Source organism: Odocoileus virginianus, chromosome 14, assembly GCF_023699985.2.
Source record: "Odocoileus virginianus isolate 20LAN1187 ecotype Illinois chromosome 14, Ovbor_1.2, whole genome shotgun sequence".
NCBI lineage: Eukaryota > Metazoa > Chordata > Mammalia > Artiodactyla > Cervidae > Odocoileus > Odocoileus virginianus.
Window position 1 is genome coordinate 8,969,440 of NC_069687.1, and position 22,788 is coordinate 8,992,227.

Consider the following 22,788-nt stretch of genomic DNA (forward strand, 5'->3'; position numbering starts at 1 on the left):
GCTCCCTGGCTTTGTATCACTTTGGCTCACCACCATAGATTATATATCTTATGTCAAATCTCTTGCTTGTTGGAAGTTTCTCAGACTTCGGGGTCTAGTTTTTTCTCCTTCTACATTTGCAGGTTACAGATAAATAAAAAGTATTGTCTCTAGTGGATCTGTGACATAAATAGGTTTGCTCTACACCCCATTCTCTCCTCAGCCACCCTCTTTCTGATACTAACTAGCTGGAGTTTCTGATGCTAAAATCTGCCCCATCCCACGAGACACAGCATTGGTTCCAGGCTCTCCGTCAGCTGTCCACAGCCCTCCGCTTTAATTCTGGGCTTCTCCCTGGTGTTCTTCACCAGCTTTTCCAACGTTCACTTGCATGACTGGAGAACTGAGTGGTCCTTGAGGTTCCAGCAGCTGCTACTGTAGCTGAGACAGAGGAAGGAATCTTGTCCTTATTACCCACGCATAGGGGATGGTCCTGATACACACATGCTGGCCCCAAGTCTCCCTCCTGGAGGCCCTGTCCTTCCTACTGAACCAGAAGGGAAGAGGGCAAGGCATAACCTTTAAAAGAATGACATTGCTGTTGGGGACGTGATATACACTGGTTAGAACCAACAAGTTCCAAGACGGTGAAAGATTTGACTTCCAATAGCCTATATCCCTTGGACAAAGAGATCAAACCAGTCAATCCTAAAGGAAATTACCCTGAATATTCATTGGAAGGACTGATACTGAAACTGAAGCTTCAATCCTTTGGCCACCTGATGTGAAGAACTGACTCATTGGAAAAGACCCTGATGCTGGGAAAGACTGAGAGAAGGAGGATAAGCAGACAGCAGAGATCAGATGGTTAGATAGCGTTACTGACTCCGTGGACAAGAATCTGAGTAAACTCTGAGAGATAGTGGAGGACAAAGGTGCCTGGTATGCTACAGCCCATGGGGTCACAGAGTTGGACACGAAACTGAAAAATAACAATAAACCTTTGTTATAATATATTAACATCTAATGACGTGCCCACCAGTGCCATGACAGTTCCAAAGCCAAACATAAAAGGCCAAAGAATGGGTGGTGGCCCAATTCCTGGAAATCCCTGCCCCTCCCTGAAAATAGTTGGAATCATCCTCCCATTCATTACTTTATGAAATTACCCAGCCCATCAAAACTAACCACATGATATTTCAGAGCCTCCTGCCTTCTGAAATGGCCCACACTCTTGTCTATGGAGTGTGTTTCTCACAGGATCACTCTTTCCCTTTTGAGAAGGACCACATTCTATCTATGGAATGTGTTATCTCACTACGTGAACCCATGTACCTATCACTTGCTTCTCACCAAATTCCTTCTGTGCTGAAACAAAAACAACAACAGCTACAGCAACAAAAACAAAAAGTGAGCTTCATTAAGTCCTGAGACCAGGTGTGTGATCTTAATTAAATGGTGCATTTGCATCGCAGACTGTGGGTTCAGGTCCCAGTCTGGGTTTTGGCTGGGTTTGAGTCCTATCTGAGTTGTGTGGTTTCACTACTATCCCAGGGTTATAAGGGTAGGAGGAGGGAGGCACAGTTCCTTCCCAGACTCTGAGGACAAACCTAGAAATCTCAAGACTAGAAAGGGGTTTACTGATTTTATAGACTTTGTTTAATTCAGCAGACACCTTTGAGGACCTACTCCATGCCGAGCACTTTTCTAGAAATTGAAAATAAGTTCTCAGCTTTTGGGGGGCTTCCCTTGTAGGTCAGCTGGTAAAGAATCCACCTGCAATGTGGGAGACCTGGGTTCAATCCCTGGGTTGGGAAGATACCCTGGAGAAGGGGAAGGCTACCCACTCCAGTATTCTGGCCTGGAGAACCCCACGACTGTATCGTCCATGGGGTCACAAAGAGTTGGACACAACCGAGCAACTTTCCCTTTCACTTTTCTCAGCTTTTTTAGAGCTTATATTCTGGATGACTGGAGGCTGAAAGGGTGCAAGGTGACAAGTGACAGAGGTCAGCTTCTGATATTCTCCTCTAAACCAGTTGAAATCCCGGTCAACTTCCCAGATCCTGAAGCTTTGAGCTGTTAACATGCTGTATTGTTTTTGCAGGTGTACTGAACAAAGAGATCCTCTGGGACACATTTTAAAAGATAAAATCCAGGTGTCCGCGGTGTTTCTGGCTCTCTGTTACGGTCAAGCAAGACCCTTCAGGCAGAAACTGTGGGTGTGGAGGGATTTATCCCTTTCAGGTGTGACTCAGACACTGAGAGCCAGGGTGGATCTGGTGGTGAGAGTCCTTCCTCCTCCGGGGCAGGGATAGGCACACTGCAGCCCATGAACCACGTCCAGCCTGCCTCTGGTTTTAAATAGTTTTATAGACACCCAGCCATGTGCATTCATCTGTGTATTGTCTATGGTTACTAGCCATATGCTGCAGTGGTGGAGTTGAGAAGATATGGCAGATATGAAGCTGGATGCAGAGCCTAAATTTTATTATTTGAGCCTTCATAGAAAGTTTACAGACTCCTTCAGAATAATGGGTCTGTGCATGAAAAATGTTGCCTGCCATCAGTAAACAAAGGAAGTTGCAGCCTTCAAGCCACCGCAGCTGCCCCCAGTGGCAAGCCCCGAGGGCACTCAGGATGGAGCCAAGCAGGCTGCCTCTTGATGGCAGCCACCCCCAACTGGGCACCCTGAGGGCATCTGGGTGGGAAAGAAGAGGATACTGGCCCCAGATAGTTGAGGGCAGATCTAAGGAATGATTTCAGTGAGCCCAGACTCTTGCATCTTTCCATACACAGTTCAGCTCGGTTCGGCTCACTCAGTCATGTCCGACTCTTTGCGACCCCATGAACCGAAGCACACCAGGCCTCCCTGTCCATCACAAACTCCCAGAGTTTACCCAAACTCATGTCCATTGTGTCGGTGATGCCATCCAGCCATCTCATCCTCTGTCTTCCCCTTCTCCTCCTGCCCTCAATCTTTCCCAGGATCAGGGCCTTTTCAAATGAGTCAGCTCTTCGCATCAGGTGGCCAAAGTATTGGAGTTTCAGCTTCAACATCAGTCCTTCCAAAGAACACCCAGGACTGATCTCCTTTAGGAGGGACTGCTTGGATTTCCTCGCAGTCCAAGGGACTCTCAAGAGTCTTCTCCAACACTACAATTCAAAAGCATCAATTAATTCTTCGGCGCTCAGCTTTCTTTATAGTCCAACTGTCACATCCATACATGACTACTGGAAAAACCATAGCCTTGACTAGACGGACCTTTGTTGATAAAGTAATGTCTTTGCTTTTTAATATGCTATCTAGGTTGGTCATAACTTTCCTTCCAAGGAGTAAGCATCTTTTAATTTCATGGCTGCAATCACCATCTACAGTGGTTTTGGAGCCCCCCAAAATAAAGTCTGACAGTTTCCACTGTTCCCCCATTTATTTGCCATGAAGTGATGAGACCGGATGCCATGCTCTTAGTTTTCTGACTGAGAAGTGCTAAATTAATTAACTTGAGATGTCTGGTTTTCTTTGTTTAAGAGCAATGTTTTGATGTTCCGACTACCTGGACTCTGTTGCAAATCTCCCTGTTTCCTGGCTCCTCCCTTATCTTCCAGAGCAGTCACTCAGAGCTGTCTGAGAGTTTGCCTCCCAGGCCTATGTCCTCAGTTGTGTCTGTCAAATAAAACACAATTCTCAACTTTTAGGTTGTGGATCTTTTCAAGTCAACATGTTGTGTTAGTTTGGGGGCTTTTCACTTTGCTGACCCCTGGTTTTTCCAGGTGACAGCCTCGCCTGCTCTTTTGTACTATTGAATTCTAGTACCTTGCTCACAAGCACTCAGACACCCCCAAACTCATGGAATTTAACTCTGTAAAACAGGAGTTTCTTTCCCTTGGAAATCCATGTCCCCAGCTCCATGAAGTTTCTTGGGTTCTGTCCCAGCCCCCCAGTCTCACCCTTCATGTGCCCAGATTCTCAGAGCTCTGCCCTCACATCCTTCCTGTTCATCCTCTTATCTGTATCGCCCCAACCACCACTTTAGTTAATGTCTCCACCACCAGCACAGTGAGTGGGGTTTTGACTAGTAGATAAATGGAAAGGAAATAAGGAAGCTTACTAAAAGGAAGAGAAGGGAGGTCTCCAAACATTCAGAGATGCAGAATGCTCATCTTCTAATTTTTAGCTTGTGCAATTCATTTCAGTCGACAGTTCTCAAAGTGTGGTCCCTGGACCAGCAGCACCTGCATTACCTGAGACCTTGCAAAAATGGAAGCTGTCTCTCAACCCTAGAGCTATTGAGTCAGAAACTCTGGGGTGGGGCCCAGCAACCTGTATTTTTAGCAAGCCTTCCAGTTGATTCCCATTCATGCTAAAGTTTGAGAACTATCAAACATTTGACTTTTTTTTTTCCTATAATTTTTCAGGACCTACTAGGAAGTGGAAATCTCAAAGCAGTCTTCGAATTCCTGATATACCCTTATTTTTTCACATGATTACTAAGAAAGTGAATGTTGCATGTTGAGATGCACTGGCTGAGGCGTTTTAAAGGAGCCATCATATACAGTAATGGCATTACTGATTAAGAACTGTATTCACTGCAGAAAGGATCATTAACTGATTTTATGACACTTATGAGGGCTAATGTTTAGCTCACTGATTTATGAACATCACATCAGTGTCCCTTTTAAAAGTTAAATCTCTTTAGTTTTTGATCACAGTTGAGGAGAAGACATTGATTGATTATGTATATTAGTGCTCCGTGACTACAAACAACTCCCCGTATTGTCCCAGGAGGCTGTGAATGAGTCTCATTACAGGTTCCCATGTGAAGGCAAAGAGTCAGACATGACTGAGAACTGAACAAAAGCAACAATGTAAAGGCACAAGAAAGGGAAGGCAATGGCTGTGCCCTTCTTGCCCTGGGTAAGATTGATGCTGCCCCTGAGGCTGCTGACTCTTGACCACTATTACCCTCTTTTAAAGGAAAAAAACCCCTGCCTTTTGGCATGCTGAGTTTCAATGTTTGGGATTTCCAAAGTGCAGTCTAAATGAGGAAATGGAAGTGAGCACTGGAAGCCTTTAGTCCATTGTTTGGAATATTTTCCTGGTTATGTAGATGAATGATGAGTGAAAATTTTGCAAGAATGAGGACCCCTTCCAGGGTCCAAGAGTGGCTCTTATCTATTGTTGTTGTTTAGTTGCTAAGTTGTGTCTAACTCTTTGCAAACCCTTGGACTGCAGCATGCCAGGCTTCCCTGTCCTTCACTATCATCTCCCTCAGTTTGCTCAAACTCATGCCCATTGAGTTGGTAATGCCTTCCAACCATCTCATTCTCTGTCTCCCCCTTCTCCTTCTGCCTTCAATCTTTTCCAGAACCAGGATCTTTTCATTAAGTTGGCTCTTTGTATCAGGTCGAAAGTATTGGAACTTCAGCTTTAGCAAAAGTTCTTCCCATGAGTATTCAGGGTTGATTTTCCTTTCCAGACTGGTATTGATTGGTCTGATCTCCTTGCAGTCCAAGGGACTCTCAAGAATCTTCTCCAGCACTGTGATTCAAAAGCATCAATTGTTCTGTGCTCAGCCTTCTTTATGAACCAACTCTCACATCTGTACGTGACTACTGAAAATACCATAGCTTTGAATATATGGAAATCAGGGGCCTCAGGAAGCATCACTACCAAGAAAGCTAGAGGAGATAATGGAATTCCAATAGAGCTATTTCAAATCCTAAAATATGATGCTGTGAAAGTGCTGCACTCAATATGCCAGCAATTTGGAAAACTCAGAAGTGGCTGGAAAAGGTCAGTTTTCATTATAATGCCAAAGAGAGACAATGCCAAAGAATGTTCAAACTACCACACAATTGCACTCATCTCACACACCAGCAAAGTAGTGCTCAAAATTCTCCAAGCCAGGCTTCAGTAGTACATGAACCGTGAACTTCCAGATGTTCAAGCTGGATTTAGAAAAGGCAAAGGAACCAGAGATCAAATTGCCAACATCCATTGGATCATCAATAAAGCAAGAGAGTTCCAGAAAAACATCTACTTCTGTTTTATTGACTACGCCAAAGCCTTTGACAGTGTGGATCACAATAAACTATGGAAAATTCTTCAAGGGATGGGAATATCAGACCACCTTACCTGCCTCCTGAGAAATCTGTATGCAGGTCAAGAAGCAACAGTTAGAACTGGACATGGAACAACAGACTGGTACCAAATTGGGAAAGGAGTACGTCAAGTCTGTATACTGTCACCCTTTTTATTCAACTTATATGCAGAGTACATCATGTGAAATGCCGGGTTGGATGAAGCACAAGTTGGAATCAAGATTTCCGGGAGAAATACCAATAACCTCAGATATTCAGATAACACCACCCTTATGGCCGAATGCGAAGAACTAAAAAGCCTCTGATGAAAGTGAAAGAGGAGAGTGAAAAAGTTGGCTTAAAACTCAACATTCAAAAAACAAAGATCATAGCATCTGGTCCCATCACTTCATGGCAAATAGATGGGGAAACAATGGAAACAGTGACAGGCTTTATTTTCTTGGGCTCCAAAATCACTGCAGATAGTGACTGCTGCCATGAAATTGAAAGACTATTGCTCCTTGGAAGAAAAGCTATGACCAACCTAGACAGTATATTAAAAAGCAGAGACATTGCTTTGCCTACAAAGGTCCATCTAGTCAAAGCTATGGCTTTTCCAGTAGTCATGTATGGATATGAGAGTTGGACTATTAAGAAAACTGAGTGCTGAAGAATTGATGCTTTTGAACTGTGGTGTTGGAGAAGACTCTTGAGAGTCCTTAGGAATCGAGAGTCCCTTGGACAGCAAGGAGACCCAACCAGTCCATCCTAAAGGAAATCAGTCCTGAATATTCATTGGAAGGACTGATGCTGATACTGAAACTCCAATACTTTGGCCACCTGATGTGAAGAACTGACTCATTGGAAAAGACCCTGATCCTGGGAAAGATTGAGGGCAGGAGGAGAAGAGGATGATAGAGGATTAGATGGTTGGGTGCCATCACCGACTCGATGGACATGAGTTTGAGCAGGCTCCAGGAGTTGGTGATGGATAGGGAAGCCCGGCATGCTACAGTCCATGGGGTGGCAGAGTCAGATACAACTGAGCAACTGAACTGAGCTGATATGGACCTTTGCCAGCAAAATGATGTTTTGGCTTTTTAGTATGCTGTCTAGGTTTGTCATAGCTTTCCTTCCAAGGAGCAAGCATTTGCAGGCAAATTCTTTGCTGTTGGAGCCACCGTGAAGCCAGCTCTTATCTAATGCTCAAAAATGAATTTTCCAAGGAGATAACACACGCTGACAAAGCAGGAGAGTTCACTGAGAAGGAACACCGAAGTGAAGAGTAGTGGTGTTGGGGAACCCAGGAGGACTGGTCTGCCACATGGTTCACAGTCTCAGGCTTGATGGTAAGTGTTTAGTTTCTGGGTTGTCTCTGACCAGTCAGTCTGACTCAGGGTCCTTCCTGGTGGCACATGCATCACTCAGTCAAATGGATTCCGGCAAGAAGGATTCTGGAGGTTGGTAGGACCACAGACTGAAATCTCCTGTCTACTCTTGCTGCTGCTGCTGCTGCTAAGTCGCTTCAGTCGTGTCCGACTCTGCGCGACCCCATAGACGGCAGCCCACCAGGCTCCGCCGTCCCTGGGATTCTCCAGGCAAGAACACTGGAGTGGGTTGCCATTGCCTTCTCCGCCTCTCTACTCTTAGCCTTTCCCAAATTCTTCCAGTTGGTGGTAGCTTGTTGGCTCCATGTTCCTTACCAGGACATCCTATTGTAACATAACTAATGTAAGTGGTTACTATTGTGTCTGGCCACGGTGGGCAGTTTGGGTCAGTGGTCCCCCTCACAGAAAGGTCCCATCACACTTCCTTGATCTGGTGATAATGCCCTGACTCCTGTTTCCAGATGCTCAGATTCAAAGGATCTCCATGACCAACCTTCTTCCTCTGTCTTCACTTTAGGTTTAATAATTACCATCATGTGCTTTTTCTTTCATCTGTATCCCCCAAACACATGGGATTTTCATGGTCAGCACGATGTTTTTCTGTTATATCATTAACTAAAATAAATAAATAGTACTCCTCTTCTAGTTGACTTGGTAGCAATTCATTATTAGAATGGCAAAGGGAAAATATCAGGTAATTTCAGGTCTTCCCATGCTCACCCCATTGATTCAACTGTCACACAACTTGAAAAACAACAAGAGAATTATATGTCCTGTACTTGGATGGTGACTATCCTTACTGACTCAATATGATTTACATCTGTTTGTGATGAAGCATTTTATACACGTGACCAAAATGCCTTTGTTAGAAATAGGAACATACTAGCACTACTGTACATTTACTGCAAATTTTTATTTTATTCCCAAATAGAATATAGGTTATTCTCAACTGAAGTTCTGGCTGACTACAACTGTGAACAAAATTTTGCCTGATGCCTGTTGGGCAAGTAAAGTTTTATTGGAACACAGCTATGCCACTCTTTTGCATATTACTTAATGCTGTTTTTGTGCTCTCATGGTAAGGTGGAATAGCTGGGACAGAGGTTGTATAGCCTTTAAAGCCAAAAACAATTTACTGTCTGACTCTTTGCAGGAAGTTTGCCCACCCCCGTCAACTGCACCACTTAAAGACTCCAAGAGAGACGAAGTCACAGGTTTAGGCACAGACTGGCTTCTTTATGACATGAAATCAGGTGAAGGATGCTTCTTTCCTGTTTCAGCTCTGCCGATGTCACCAAAGTCTTGGCTCCCTGTAACCGATGCTGAATAGAAATACAGAGGGAATGAAAGATGGCTTTATTCCTCTGCCAGTCATAGGGGGAAGACATGGCAGGCTATCATCTCAAGAACTGTGCCCCACCCCCAACATGGGCAATCGGGGGGATCATAAAGGTGGAGCTCGCAGTCTGGGGTATATGGTAAGGCACAAAGTAGTGAGAGTCTTGCTTTCTTCTTTTTCTTGCCTTTTTTCAAAACAGTTAGAGCTGCTGTCAGGTAGCCCAGTAATCTGGTCTGTTTGTCTCTGGTTTATCAGCCTGCGACCTTTTTTCTTAAATGTAAAAAGCTACAAGGGGTGGTCTGTTACAAACGAGCACAGATTCTCTTCCTATATAGGTCATTACAGAATAGTGAGTAGATTTCCCAAGTGCTATACAGTAGGTTCTTGTTAGTTATCTATTTTACATATAGTAGTGTGTGTATGTTAATCCCCAGCTTCTAATTTATCCCTCCCTCCAGCGTTTCCTCTTTGGTAACCATAAGTTTGTTTTAAAGATCTATGAGCTTATTTCTGTTTTGTAAATAAATTCATTTGTATCATTAAAAAATTAGATTCCACATATGAGGATATCGTATGGTATTATCTTTCTCTGTCGGACAAACTTCACTTAGTATGATCATCTCTAGGTCTGTCCACGTTGCTGCAAATAGCATTATTTTGTGCTTTTTTATGGCTAATATTCTTTTATATGTATGTACCACATCTTCTTTATCCAGTTGTCTGTTGACAAGTAGCTACATTTGGGGGGCAATTTGTTATGCAGCTATAGATAACCATTACATGGGAGGAAAAAAAAAAAAACCAGAATGAGGGAATGGTATAGCTTTCAGCTTGATAGAACTTGTTCAGTCTGCTTTACTTAAGTTAAATGCAGTTGGAGAATATTATGCAGCTATTAAAAAATTATCCCCCTTTAGAAGCAGACTGTTAATTTGACATGAGTTCAGACACCCCTACCTATTTTCAAGCACATGCTGGGTCTCTCTGTCCTCTCATAAGTTTGCATGGTGTGCTGGGTCTTCAGCTATCTTCATGCACAGACCTAATATCTTAGCTCTTGAAGGAAAATGGTCTTATACATATGAACTGGCTAATATTTATACAAAAGAAGATGCCAGAAAAATGCCTACTTTGTATTGAGCTGCTGCTATTTCTTTCTTTGAAAATGAAGCGATGGCACATCACAGGTACAGGTTTGGACTTTGCGGACATTCCCGCTTTGACCCATGTTCACTTGGTGGAACAGCTGTCGTGCTCGGCAGCTTCTAGCACCTGCGCTCTGCAGAGGAGCCGTGCGCAGCGGGTCCTGGGCAGCTGCAGCTGCCCCAGCATCACCCCAGCTGGATCCGCTCACCCCACTGCCCCTTAGAGCCCTGGCAGCTGCCTGGGTGGCTGTTAGCCAGAGCTGTGTGGGCAGCAGGGGCAGGACTCAGCTGCCAGGGCTGCTTGGCCCAAGATAAGCTGCTTCTAGAAAAGACAAATCAACTCAACCTGTTTGCTTTGCTTTTCTTCTTTCATCCTCATCTGCAGAATCTTGAATCTATTTTCTGAACATGGGTATATGCTTAGAAAGCACACAGACCTGGACACATGGATACACACGCAGACACACATGTGTGTGCAGACACCTTCATTCTCGTGTTTGCTTCATGTGGATGGTTAACAGAGCTGAAGAGTCCTCTAGAGCTTGTCCTTCCAGTGCCTTTAAACCAACCATCCCTTGCTGTACCTTGGGGGTGGTTTTAAATGCAGATTTGGGGGCCTGTCCTGACCTAGTTGAATCAGTCGCTGGTGATGGCGCCCAGGAGTCTGTATTTATGACAGATGGTAGTTTGTCCATCGCCATCTCCACCCACCACCAAGCAGCCACATATGTTTGGTGAGTTGAGTGGTGACCTGTTTTAGTTTGTTTGTTCTGCTGTTAACAGGCTTCCCAGGTGGCGGAGTGGTAAAGAATCTGCTTGCCAGTGCAGGAGAAACAGGAGACGTGAGTTCGATCCCTGGGTTGGGAAGATTCCCCTGCAGGAGAAAACAGCAACCCACTCCACTATTCTTGCCTGAGAAATCCCATGCACAGAAGAGTCAGGCGGGCCACAGTCCAAGGGGTCTCAAAGAATCAGACACGGCTGAGCAACGGAGCACACACGCTATAACAACGCACCCTATGGACTCACAGGCTTAAACCAGAGACGTTTGTTTGCTTATAGCCCTGAAGGCCAGCAGTCCAGGCTCAAGATGCCTGCAGGCTGGTTCCTTCTGAGGCTGGGAGGCAGAACCTGCTTTCAGGAGTCTCTCCTCAGCATGTAGACAGCCGTCTTCTCCATGTCTCCTGACAGGGTCTTGCCCTGTGTGTGTCCAAATGTCCCCTTTTTATAGGGACACCCATCTCATTGGATTGGGGCCCACCCAAATGACCTCATTTTAATTTGATCACAGCCTTTAAGACCCTCTCTCCACATACAGTCATGGTCTGAGGTACTGGGGTCAGGACTCTAACATGTCTTTCTAGGATACAATTCAACCCATTGAATACTTTGAATGGTAACGGATCCAACTTTTGCTTTTTCCCAGACTTTGGAGTTTTACCCTTCACTTCCTCCAGAAGCTCCCTGCCTCAACAGTCAATAATGAGGTGTCGAGAAACCATGGGTTGCTGGGTGGCTATAGCCTATAATAGACAGTATGTCCTGAATCTTCCACAATAATAACATGATCATGGCTGTGTTTATGGGCACTTACTATCTGTGCAAAATGTCTTACATGCATTATTCAATTTTGACTTTCATAGCAAACTTTGAAAAAAATTGCTGTCATGTCTCCTAATTTAGAGATGATAAGACTGAGGCATAAGGAAATTGGGGAATTTGCCCAAGACCTCAGAACTAGGGCTTCCCTTGTGGCTCCGCTGGTAAAGAATCCGCCTGCAGTGCGGGAGACCTGGGTTTGATCCCTGGACTGGGAAGATACCCTGGAGAAGGGAAAGGCTACCCACTCCAGTATCCTGGTCTGGAGAATTCCATGGACTATATAGTCCATGGGGTCACAAAGAGTCAGACACGACTGAGCGATTTTCATTTTCAGAACTAGTAGATGCAGGTTAGGGCCCCAGTCCAGGTCAGAATAATTCTAGAAGCCATGCTTTTCTCTATTGTACATTAATTGTTATGAAATTCTCGGTTCAGTTCAGTTCAGTCGCTCAGTCATGTCCAAGTCTTTGTGACCCCATGGACCACAGCACACCAGGCTTCCCTGTCTTTCACCAGCTCCTGGAGTTTGCTCAAACTCATATCCATTGAGTCGGTAATGCCATACAACCGTCTCATCCTCTGTTGTCCCCTTCTCCTCCTGCCTTCAATGTTTTCCAGCATCAGGGTCTTTTCCAATGAGTCAGTTCTTTGCATCAGGTGCCCAAAGTATTGGAGTTCCAGCATCAGCATCAGTCCTTCCAATGAATATTCAGGACTTATTTCATTTAGGATGGACTGGTTGGATCTCCTTGCAGTTCAAGGGACTCTCAAGAGTCTTCTCCAATACCACAGTTCAAAATCATCAATTCTTTGGTGCTCAGCTTTCTTTATGTTCTAATTGTTACCAAAGCCTCTTTGCATTTAGCTGGTCTTTCTTCCCTATCTCATTGGTCAAACTTTTTTGTCCCCCTTCTGTAGCTTGGGTGACTACATTCTTTCCTCATTGTCAGATGCTTCCATAAAGTATCTAGGCCCTTTGAGCCCTTAGTTTTCCAGGGCCCACACCCCTATTCTTTCCTTGGGTGCATGCCCAGCATCGTCTGACCACAGTCCACCTCTTGGAGCCCCCAGTTTGCTGATATGCATCTTAACATGCTGTCCTGCTGTAGACTGGAGCTAGGCTCACAGTCTTGCTGTAAGTGAGCTGGCTTATTATGCTCAGAGTAAAGAAACATCTCCCAGCCAAGTGTGCTTGTTGTTCCATCAAAACAGATCACACAGCTTCTGTTCCTTCCAGGTAAGTACATCAGAATATGGGCTAAGCACACATTGTGGGCCAGGACTCTATGTATACATCACCCTAAGCAATGCATTCTCACTGTGTTGACCAGGGCAAAGTTACAAACCAAGACAAGTGAGCCCCAGTATTCCAGGGATAAGACCCTACTGTTGGGACCATTTCTGGGGTTTCCAGCTCACTGTACAGTGCCAACCACAAACTCCCCTCTTAAGTGGGCTTACGACAGTTGTAATTATCTGGAATTATCCAGGGCTTATTCCAGCCTCTGGAACTGGGAAGGACTCTCCTTCTCACCATCTTACTCTCTTTGGACATTCAGAAAACTAAGATCATGGCATCTGGTCCCATCACTTCATGGGAAATAGATGGGGAAACAGTGGCTGACTTTATTTTTCTGGGCTCCAAAATCACTGCAGATGGTGATTGCAGCCATGAAATTAAAAGATGCTTACTCCTTGGAAGGAAAGTTATGACCAACCTAGACAGCATATTAAAAAGCAGAGACATTACTGTGTCAACAAAGGTCTGTCTAGCCAAGGCTATGGTTTTTCCAGTGGTCATGTATGGGTGTGAGAGTTGGACTATAAAGAAAGCTGAGCACTGAAGAACTGATGCTTTTGAACTGGATGTTGGAGAAGACTCTTGAGAGTCCCTTGGACTGTAAGGAGATCCAACCAGTCCATCCTAAAGGAGATCAGTCCTGGGTGTTCATTGGAAGGACTGATATTGAAGCTGAAACTCCAATACTTTGGCCACCTGACGCGAAGAGTTGACTCATTGGAAAAGACCCTGATGCTGGGAGGGACTGGGGGCAGGAGGAGAAGGGGGCGACAGAGGATAAGATGGTTGGATGGCATCACTGACTCAATGAAAATGGGTTTGGGTAAACTCCGGGAGTTAGTGATGGACAGGGAGGCCTGGTGTGCTGCGGTTCATGGGGTTGCAAAGAGTCGGACACGACTGAGCAACTGAACTGAACTCTCTCTGGTTTATACAGGTGCCCTTTAGGTAACCTTAGAATTCTAGAGATGGTCATTGCCCCACATCTGTGGTTTTGTACTTGGCCTGCTGAGTGTGGAGGAGATTGACATCACCAGCTTGTGCAGGGCTGTTCAGCGTGGTTGATTTCAGCGTCTCTCATGGGACAAGAGCCCAGCTACTAGCTCTCCTTCCCCTCCCTCCCAAACCGTGATGAGCTCTGGCTCCAGGCATTCTAGATTCTGGGGACCCTGCAGTTGAACAAGACACAGAAGGTTCCTGCCCTCAGGGGCATTCTAATAGTGGATTGACAGGTGACAAACAAGTAAACCCATGAAGTGTGCTCAGGTTGTGTTAACTGCAATCATGGAAATAAAACAGGATAATGAAGGGTGTGTGTGTGTGTGTGTGTGTGTGTATGAGCCTTCTTCTATCAAGTCTGTCCAGTGCTCAACTTTGCAGCTTCTAATTTTTGCTTTCTTAGCAGGCCTACAGTCTCTTGATACATCCTGTGTCACTACCAGCTCACCTGTCTCATTCCCCTTCCTTTGTCAGGTGGAGTTCTGCAAAGTGAGTTTTGAACTTACCCCAATAGTGGAATTAAATTAAATATGCAATCAACCAACTTAAAACTACAAGTGGTTCCTGCCAGTGTTTTCACTCAGCCCGGCACAATTCTGGACTTCAGATATGATATGAACTCCTCGACACCGCCTCTATTTTGTGAGACTTGGTGGAAGCAGAGCGGAGCCCTGGAGAAATTGCAGAGCCCAGCAAGATGGTCTTTGTTTCCTGTTCCTCTGCCCTTTCAACTCCTTGGCAATGCCCCTGTCCACCTCTCAGTCCTCTTCATCCTGGATCCGCTCCAGTAATCTAAACAAGAAAAAAGAGGCTATCATTTATTTATGGTTAGGAGGAAAATCAGAGTCAGGGTTACCAGGCCTGGGACCCTCTCTTCAGGAATAATGGTGCATTTTTCAGTAACCTCCACAGTTCTCATCCTTGAGGACCTCCAGCTTCACCAAGCAAGTTCTAGCTCAGGGACCCTGGCAGGTCAGCACACAAGGAAAGAGGAGCTATGAGGCTAGTGCTGGACCTGCCTACATCAGTAAGGCCCATTCAAGGCAGACAAGGATGAGATCCATATCAGAACAAATACTGCCTTCCATGGAGGGCAAAGGCCCTCAAGTCCGGGGATGCAGAGAAGGCTCTTTCAGGCCTTTTTCCTGAGGCTCGACAGGACAGAGCTGATGGTCTTATTGAGTCCTAGAGCCCCTACATGGGCTATAACTCAGGGAAAATAATCTCAGGCTGTTGGGTTTTTTTTAATTAACATTTTAGGCACCCACTCTCCTCTTGTGGAGTGGGAGTTTCTACCGTTTTTAAATGACATCTCAGACATGAGCCACCTAAGCCGCCTGTCTGCTGGGCACTGGGGGTGGCGTGGGAGTCTGGGCGCTGCCCTGAGCCCAGCCTCCGGGTCTCTGGGAGACCCTGGTCTGGGTTGGAGCAGTTCCCAGGGTGACCTCCCAGGCTGCTTCTGAGCAGTCACTGGATGGGGTCAGGTCATCTCGGCTACTTCAGGCTACTGACAGCATGGCCCAAGCAAGGGCTGGGGCATCCAGGCGCCCCCAGCTGCAGCCCCAGGCCAGAGTTCTGCCCTGTGGGGTGACCACCCCTCTTCCTGGCTCTCCCCACTGGCTCCCTCCCCTTGCTGCCTTCACAGAGGCTGGGGCTCCCTCTCCCCTCATTCCTCCCCTGCCTTTAGCCTCTGTTCTTTCCTCCTCCTGTGCAAAGATTTCCAGCTCCACAGAGCTCATTTCCTCTGTATCATCTGTCCATCTCTGGACTAAGTCTCTGCCTCCAGGCAGAGGCACCGGAAGCTTGGACCAAAACTGGAAGCTGGAAGTGGGAAGTGAGAAGCAGGAAGCAGTTGTTTCTGCTGCTTCCAGAGTCCTTCCTTTGGGGCCCAGGAAACTTCACCCTGGTCAAGACCAGTGAGATTAGGGTTGCAGAGAATCCTAGCCTTAGGGCTAAACTGTAGAAAATATTCAGGAAGATGGTTAACCAGGATGCTGATTTCAGCTACACATCAAGGTGAGATAAGAAAAATTATCAGGGAGCTACTGCAGAAACGATTTCAGTAACTATCATATGAATGAGTGACATGATCCATGGCTACTTGTCACGGGGTGGATAAACACTTATGCATATCAGAAAATGTCAACCTAACTTTGAGGCAAGCTTTCATTAACTATAGAGACAAATCCAGCTGATATATGTCCCACTTTCCTGGTGAATTCTCAGGTAGCATGGTCTAAAAGACAATTAGAGACACTGGCCTGTAAAGAACACGGTGTGGACACCTCACTGTGAACATCTTATCAAACATGCTACTTGGGTTCCCTTCTTTTCAGAGTTGACACGTCATGTAAAAATTGAGTGAAAATAAAACTGTCCTGTCATGTAGTATTTCAAATGCTCTCTCAGATCTGTTTCTAAAGCATGCACTCTCAAGGGGAGTAATTCTGCACTCAAAGGGGGGTGAAAATCATTTTTAATGCATCATTTATATAGCTTTTTATGAACAAAGCCCAGATATATAATACATAAGCAGATATACAGTATGTCTTTAGTATTAATATTTCATTGGGGAGCGATTAGGACAAAAATATCTAAAAAGACTCTTTGAGGGGTAGAGATGATAAAAAATAAGTTGAGAAACACTACTTTAAATGGATGATACTTTTGTGAAGGTCTCTATCTTAAAGTATTATCTCCTAGTTAAGTTTTAAATTAGAAATCCAGATTTTCAGATATTGTGCTGCTTAAAACAAGACAGATCTATAGTAAGCCACTTACTGCTAGAAGGCAACATCCATCCCTCTTTACCACAGCATGGAGGCCCCCAGGAGAGTCTTCCAGTCGGGAAATCTGTGCCATGCTGTTTTAAAATAATAAGGCTGCTTAGTGTCCACAGCCCGTGAAAGCAGTCTCATTATTGTTTTATGGTCAGATCGCTTTGGTAATAATAGTACTGATAATTACAACACTGTGTTTCATCAAACCAAGACTCAATTGATTGTAGGATGTGCAGTTAAAGTTTGACACAATGCCAGGATGCTGCAGACTGTCATATGCATGGAAGAAATGTTAAAATGTGGGAGAATGGGATCAATGAAATGTAGAAACAATAGCTGACAACCAGCGAACCTTCACCACGTGCCTGGTGTATCTCACTGAAGACTTTCAACAGTAATGCCGATTACACATGATGATACTTATTACTACCTCTGTTTTTCAGATGAGGGTAACTGAGATTCAGAGAGGTTAAGTAACTTGCCAAGGATTGTACAACTTTAAAATAGTTGAAGAAGGAATTAACTAGAGGACTCCAGGACCCTCTTGCCTTTATGTTTTGAGGAACATGAGGCTGCATCTTTTCCTGTTCTATCCCCTGTTACCTGGAAAAGCAGATTCACCTCCATTCATTCAATGTCCAAGTTTCTGGGAAAATGTACAAGATAGAATGCTTGTGACTTTCAAATTCAAGAGGTGGAAGTTATTTTATAAAGAAATGTTTTGGAAAGACTGCTTTGATAAGGCAGCATCCGCATGCCCTCCTGACCTAATTTAGCTTGAACTTGGGGTTGGTCAGGACTCCTACCTCCTACAGTGGGATTGTGGCTGGACGTTCACCTTTTTGTGTCTGAGTGTCAGTCCTAACGTTTGAGCCTCATAAATCTAGGCTCTGATAGTCCAACAGTGTCATTAATAAGTTCCTGGAAGATGAGAGATTCAACCCACATTTCTAATAGGTTTACAGTCTTCGGCTTGGGGTTGCTGTCTGGGGGTGGTGTTCTGTTTCTATGACTTCTTTGCCTTCATTCAGATTGCTGTTCTGTAAAGGATCCTGGCTGTCCAGAGTATATTTAGCTCATTCGGCAGCAACACTTTCTTAACAGTATAGAGATAACCGATTATATAGTTTATATTGGAATTGAGGATTTTGCCTCCCTCAAGAATATTATAATCTTAACTACTGTTTGAGGCTCCATTGCTTTTAGATAAATACAAAAATGTGTTTTCTCTTCCCTTATTCCAGTGAGCAGTTTTTCAAATGGACTGTAACCGAGGCTTTTTCTGTTTGCATTGGGAGCCATCTCAGGTTTATTTAAAAAACCTAATAAAAATGTGAGCTGCAGACAACTGGGCCAAAGCAGAGGAATGAAAAGAAGTTGTTTGATGAGGATTTTGCGGAACAGAGGGACAAGGCTGTTTCTCACAGAAGGACTTAGTTTTTTTCTCAGGAGGGGGAAGTTTACATCTGTCCACCCCAGCTAGTCACTCCAGAAGGTTCACAATACCCTTCGCCCTTCATACAGAGCGATCCCGCACATCTGAGGCAGAGACTCCTTCCACGTGACCTCTGTTAGATTGGGGTCCCCTTCTAGTAAGTTCTTTTTTGACTCTCTGCATTATAAAGCCATTTGAAGTTATTTTAAGCCAAAACAAACAAAAATTTCATAAGATGATGTCTCCCTGAGCTTACCTGGTGATGTTTATTCTGCCAGTTTCTAGACAGAAAAGCATCCCACCTATGTCAATTATTATGGTTGTTGTTCAGTCACTAAGTAACGTCTGACTCTTTGCCACCCCATGGACTGCAGCGCGTCAGGCTTCCCTGTCCTTCACTGTCTCCTGGAGTTTTCTCAAACTTATGTCCATTGAATCAGTGTTAACTATATATTTTGGCAAAAGTCAAAATGACCGTTTTTCCCCCAAGGTTTATCCATGGCTTTTGTTTACTTCAGTAAATATCGTCAGTTGAATAAATAAACTTTGGCCAGCAGCTGGGCTGGTCTTTTGCTTCTGTTTCTTGTGAGGGTTGAGTATTGTGGTCTTTTAACTTGCATTCACATCACCCGTGATTCCCTGGTACCCGAGCAGAAGGGATGCTCACCACAGTTGATCCGAGGAGTCTCTTCCTGACCATGCTTTCAGTGACATCATGTCAGGGCCTGAAACTAGCCTCGAGGGAGCATTTACACCCCAGAAATTGGCAAGCCCTACAAATCACAGCACACTTCTCTTATGGCTCAGGGGTAAAGAATTTGCCTGCCAAGCAAGAGACCTGGGTTTAATCCCTGGGCCAGGAAGATCCCCTGGAGAAGAGAATGGCAACCCACTCCAGTGTTCTTGCCTGGAAAATCCCACAGACAGAGTAGCCTGGCGGGTTACAGTCCACGGGGTCGCAAAGAGTCAGATATGACTTAGCGACTAAACAGCAACAGCAACAAATCATGGCCTTCCCACCGCTCCCTGAGAGTCTTTAAATATTTACAGCTGCTCTGTGCCTGCGGCTGTCACATCTCAGTGACTCAAGCCCTAGAAGACATGTTACAAGCGCTGGACAAAGAGTGATCATCTAGGAACGTGGCCTGGGGCTTCACCAAGAGAGGAGAATGCTGGATGGTCCTGCACCCGCTGCCTCTGCCATCAGTCAGCCAGAAGGTGTATGTATGTGTGTGTGTGTGCACCTCTGTATGCGTTCATGCATGTACCTGTGTGTGTGCACATGTAAACACCCAAGGGAGCCTTTGTGTGTGGCCGAGGGCCCAGGCAGCTCCTCCCCCTTGCGTGGTTTCTCTTTCCACCTCACCCTTCCCTTCCTGCCTGAGCCTGTCAACCCGGCGGGGCATTCATTAGCCAGGCAAACAGGCAAACGGCTGCTCAGAGCTGACCACGCTTTGGGGGAGTTAAGAGTGACCCCCAGGGCCACATGAGGCTGGGGCCATGCCAATCACATCCTTCCCCTTATCTCCTCCACCACTCCTGCCTGCCCCTTAAACTTAACATTCTGGGCCCTTTAAATGGGAGAAGATGCCTTGGCTGGGGCATTAGTGGGGAAGGATGGGGGAGGGTAGGCTGATGTGACCTGTTTGCCAGGCAGTTGGGGTGGGGGTGGGGCAAGAGTCTGGACTGGCCATGGTGTCAGAGCTTCCTGGCTTCTCCAGAATCTTCCAGCTGGGCCTCTTCCTCCTCATCACTGAAAATTCAGACTGACCTGAGGATACTGAACCTTTGTGAGCTCTTGGCTCTTGCCTGACCTCTGCAGATACTGCTTAGGCTCTTCGGGGTAGAGGCCTGAGTCATCACCCAGAGTGAGAGATGTGAGCAGGAGCCCCGGCCTCCACTTTGTGCTCTGAGGCTAGGCTGCTCGGTCCTTTTGAAGGCTTACTAACTATTTGCCTGCATTGCTCTACAATCTTTATGTATCATAGAAGCCTTAAACCTCACAGGGATCCACTGGGGTCAGTCAGTCAGTTCAGTCACTTAGTCATGTCCGACTCTTTGTGACCCCATGGACTGCAGCATGCCAGACCTCCCTGTCCATCACCAACTCCCAGAGTTTACTTAAACTCATGTCCATTGAGTTGGTGATGCCATCCAACCATCTCACACTCTGTCGTCCTCTTCTCCTCCCACCTTCAATCTTTCCCAGCATCAGGGTCTTTTGCAGTGAGTCAGTTCTTTGCATCCATCAGGCCAGCCCCACTGGGGTAGGTAACTCATATTCCCATTTCCCTGGTGGGTAAACAGATTTCAGGACATGAAGTAACTTGTCCAAAATCTCACAGCCAGAAAGTGGGAGAAGTAGAACTGCAGGCCAGAGTTCCAGCCCTTCATCACCATTCAGTCTCTCGGGGACCAGAGGCAGGTGTTCAGTTTAGTTGTGAGTTCCTTTGCCTCTCTCCCCCACCGATGTAGAATCTCACATGTAACCATAGGAACACTGGCTTACCCGGGCCAGGAGAGGCATCTGTGACTTCAGGGGCCTTTAACTCTCCCTGCATCACCTGTGCGACTGTGCTGCCCCGGGGAGACCATCCCTTTTAGACTCTGCAGGCAGGACCCAAGGAGCGGGGTAGGGCTGGGGTGGGGGGGGGTCCATCCCCAAAGCTGCCCCTTGCTCTGCTCTGGGGGAAACCACAGCCCAGCGAGTAGAGATTGTGGAAGGCTTGTGGACCTCACTCTTCGCCAGGCCAGCTGCAGCCCTCTGGGAGCACTTCCCTGTCCAAGAGGGGACCCCCAGGGCTCTGCTGGGCGTGGGGGGGTGTGCATGAGAACCTTGAAAGGCGGCGGGAGATCACCGCCATTGTTCGGAGTTGCTGCAGAAGGACAGAGCCCATCTGAGAAGAGATGCAGGAATGTCCCCAGTGCCTGGTGGGCGGGGCTGCGTGAGGCCCCAGACGTGTGTCCTCGGTGGGCACCGTGTGGGCATCAGTGACATGAACCGAAAGCCCACGGCTGCCGGAGGCCGGGCGTTTGGTCCCTCCGCCCCCACCCTCCCCTCCCAGACCTCCCAGAACTATCGCAGGGCTAGAGGGAGACATTCTCCTAAAATGAAAGTGAAAGTCGCTCAGTCGTGTCCGACTCGTTGCTTGTAACTCCATGGACTATACAGTTCATGGAATTCTCCAGGCCAGAATACTGGACTGGGTAGCCTTTCCCTTCCCCAGTGGATCTTCCCAACCCAGGAATCCAGGTGCTTAAAACCTCCATGGATTGATGAACAAAGCAAGCGGGGATAAACAGCCCCTGATGGTGGTGGGGGAGCGCCAGCTTGACTGTCTTCTACGGTTTCTCTTCCAATCTTTCCTCTTCTAACGAGTCTAACCTCAGCCCTGATCAAATAACGCCTTGGTTGTACCCCTTTCCTTAACTGGAATCGCTTTTTTTGTTTGGGCATGCTTGTCATTTTGCTGCCTGCCTGTGAAAGGGGATATGCTCAAATTTTACAAGTTCATGAATTTCATATATTTTCGATTTTCAGCAGGGTCTCCAGGCTGATTCCACATCTCCCTCCTGGCGACAGTTGTTCCAGAGACAGCAGTTCTTATTTATTTATTTTTTTAAATAAAACTCTTTACGATAGAACAAGGGCACTGACATGTTGGGGTTCATGGAGAGGTGTGTTTTTGTCCCAACCTGTTTACTGTTAGCAGGTGTTAGATCAAGTCTGATCTTCAGCAGGCCATAAAACATTTGACTGTTGGTATTTTTTGTTGTTGCTTAGTTTGCTAAGTCACCTCCTACTCTTTTACGACCCCGGGGACTGTAACCCATCAGGTTCCTCTGTCCATGGGATTCTCCAGGCAAGAATACTGGAGTGGGTTGCTATTTCCTTCTCCGGGGATCTTCCCGACCCAGGAATCAAACTGGGGTCTCCTGCATCGCAGGCAGATTCTTTACCACTGAGCCACCAGAAAAACTCCTATTGGTATTTAGATAATTACAAAAACATCCATTACAGATGCTGTATTTTCCTAACAGTTCACTTTCGTTCCGGATAGAAGACTGTCAAGCTTTAAAATATTCTATAGCTTGGGTGAAAATAGGGAGGTTTCTTCTGTGTTACACAAAGTGTAGAAGACTTTTTTTTCCCCTTCACTTCCGAGGAAGAGGTTTTCTTGTAGAGTACAGCTCAGCTGAACCTGACATCTGCTTTCTGCCTCCGAGTTCTCAAAGGTGTACTGAATAAAACTCAGCAACAAATCTCAGAATGGTCTTTACTTCTAGGTGTTGTGGGGATGACCCACAACAGTGTGTATAATGCCCTCTTCACACGTGAGCATGAGCCACATCCGGATGTGTGAGCCTTTCAAAGTCCCCAAGGGGCACTACCCAGGAGGAAGTGACAAGGTCAAGGTCAAGGTTACAGCCCTGACCTTGACCAAAGCCACCTCTTGGTCTGCTCTTTCATCTTTTAGATGTAGGAACTGCTACCCTCTCTCATGCGAAAATATCGCCTTGACCTTGTAATCATCAAAGATGCCTCAGCTGATGCTTTACTAAGTAATCCTACATAGCCTGCATGAATCAGTCTTAGGATTGACTTGAAATTATCTCCACATAGAAAGACTAAGACAATCTTGTGCACCGGTTTCACTCAGCCCTCCAAATTCAGCCCATGGGATGGGCCTCCAATCTTTACTCCTCCCTCTTTCCCAGCCTTTCATCAGGTGACTT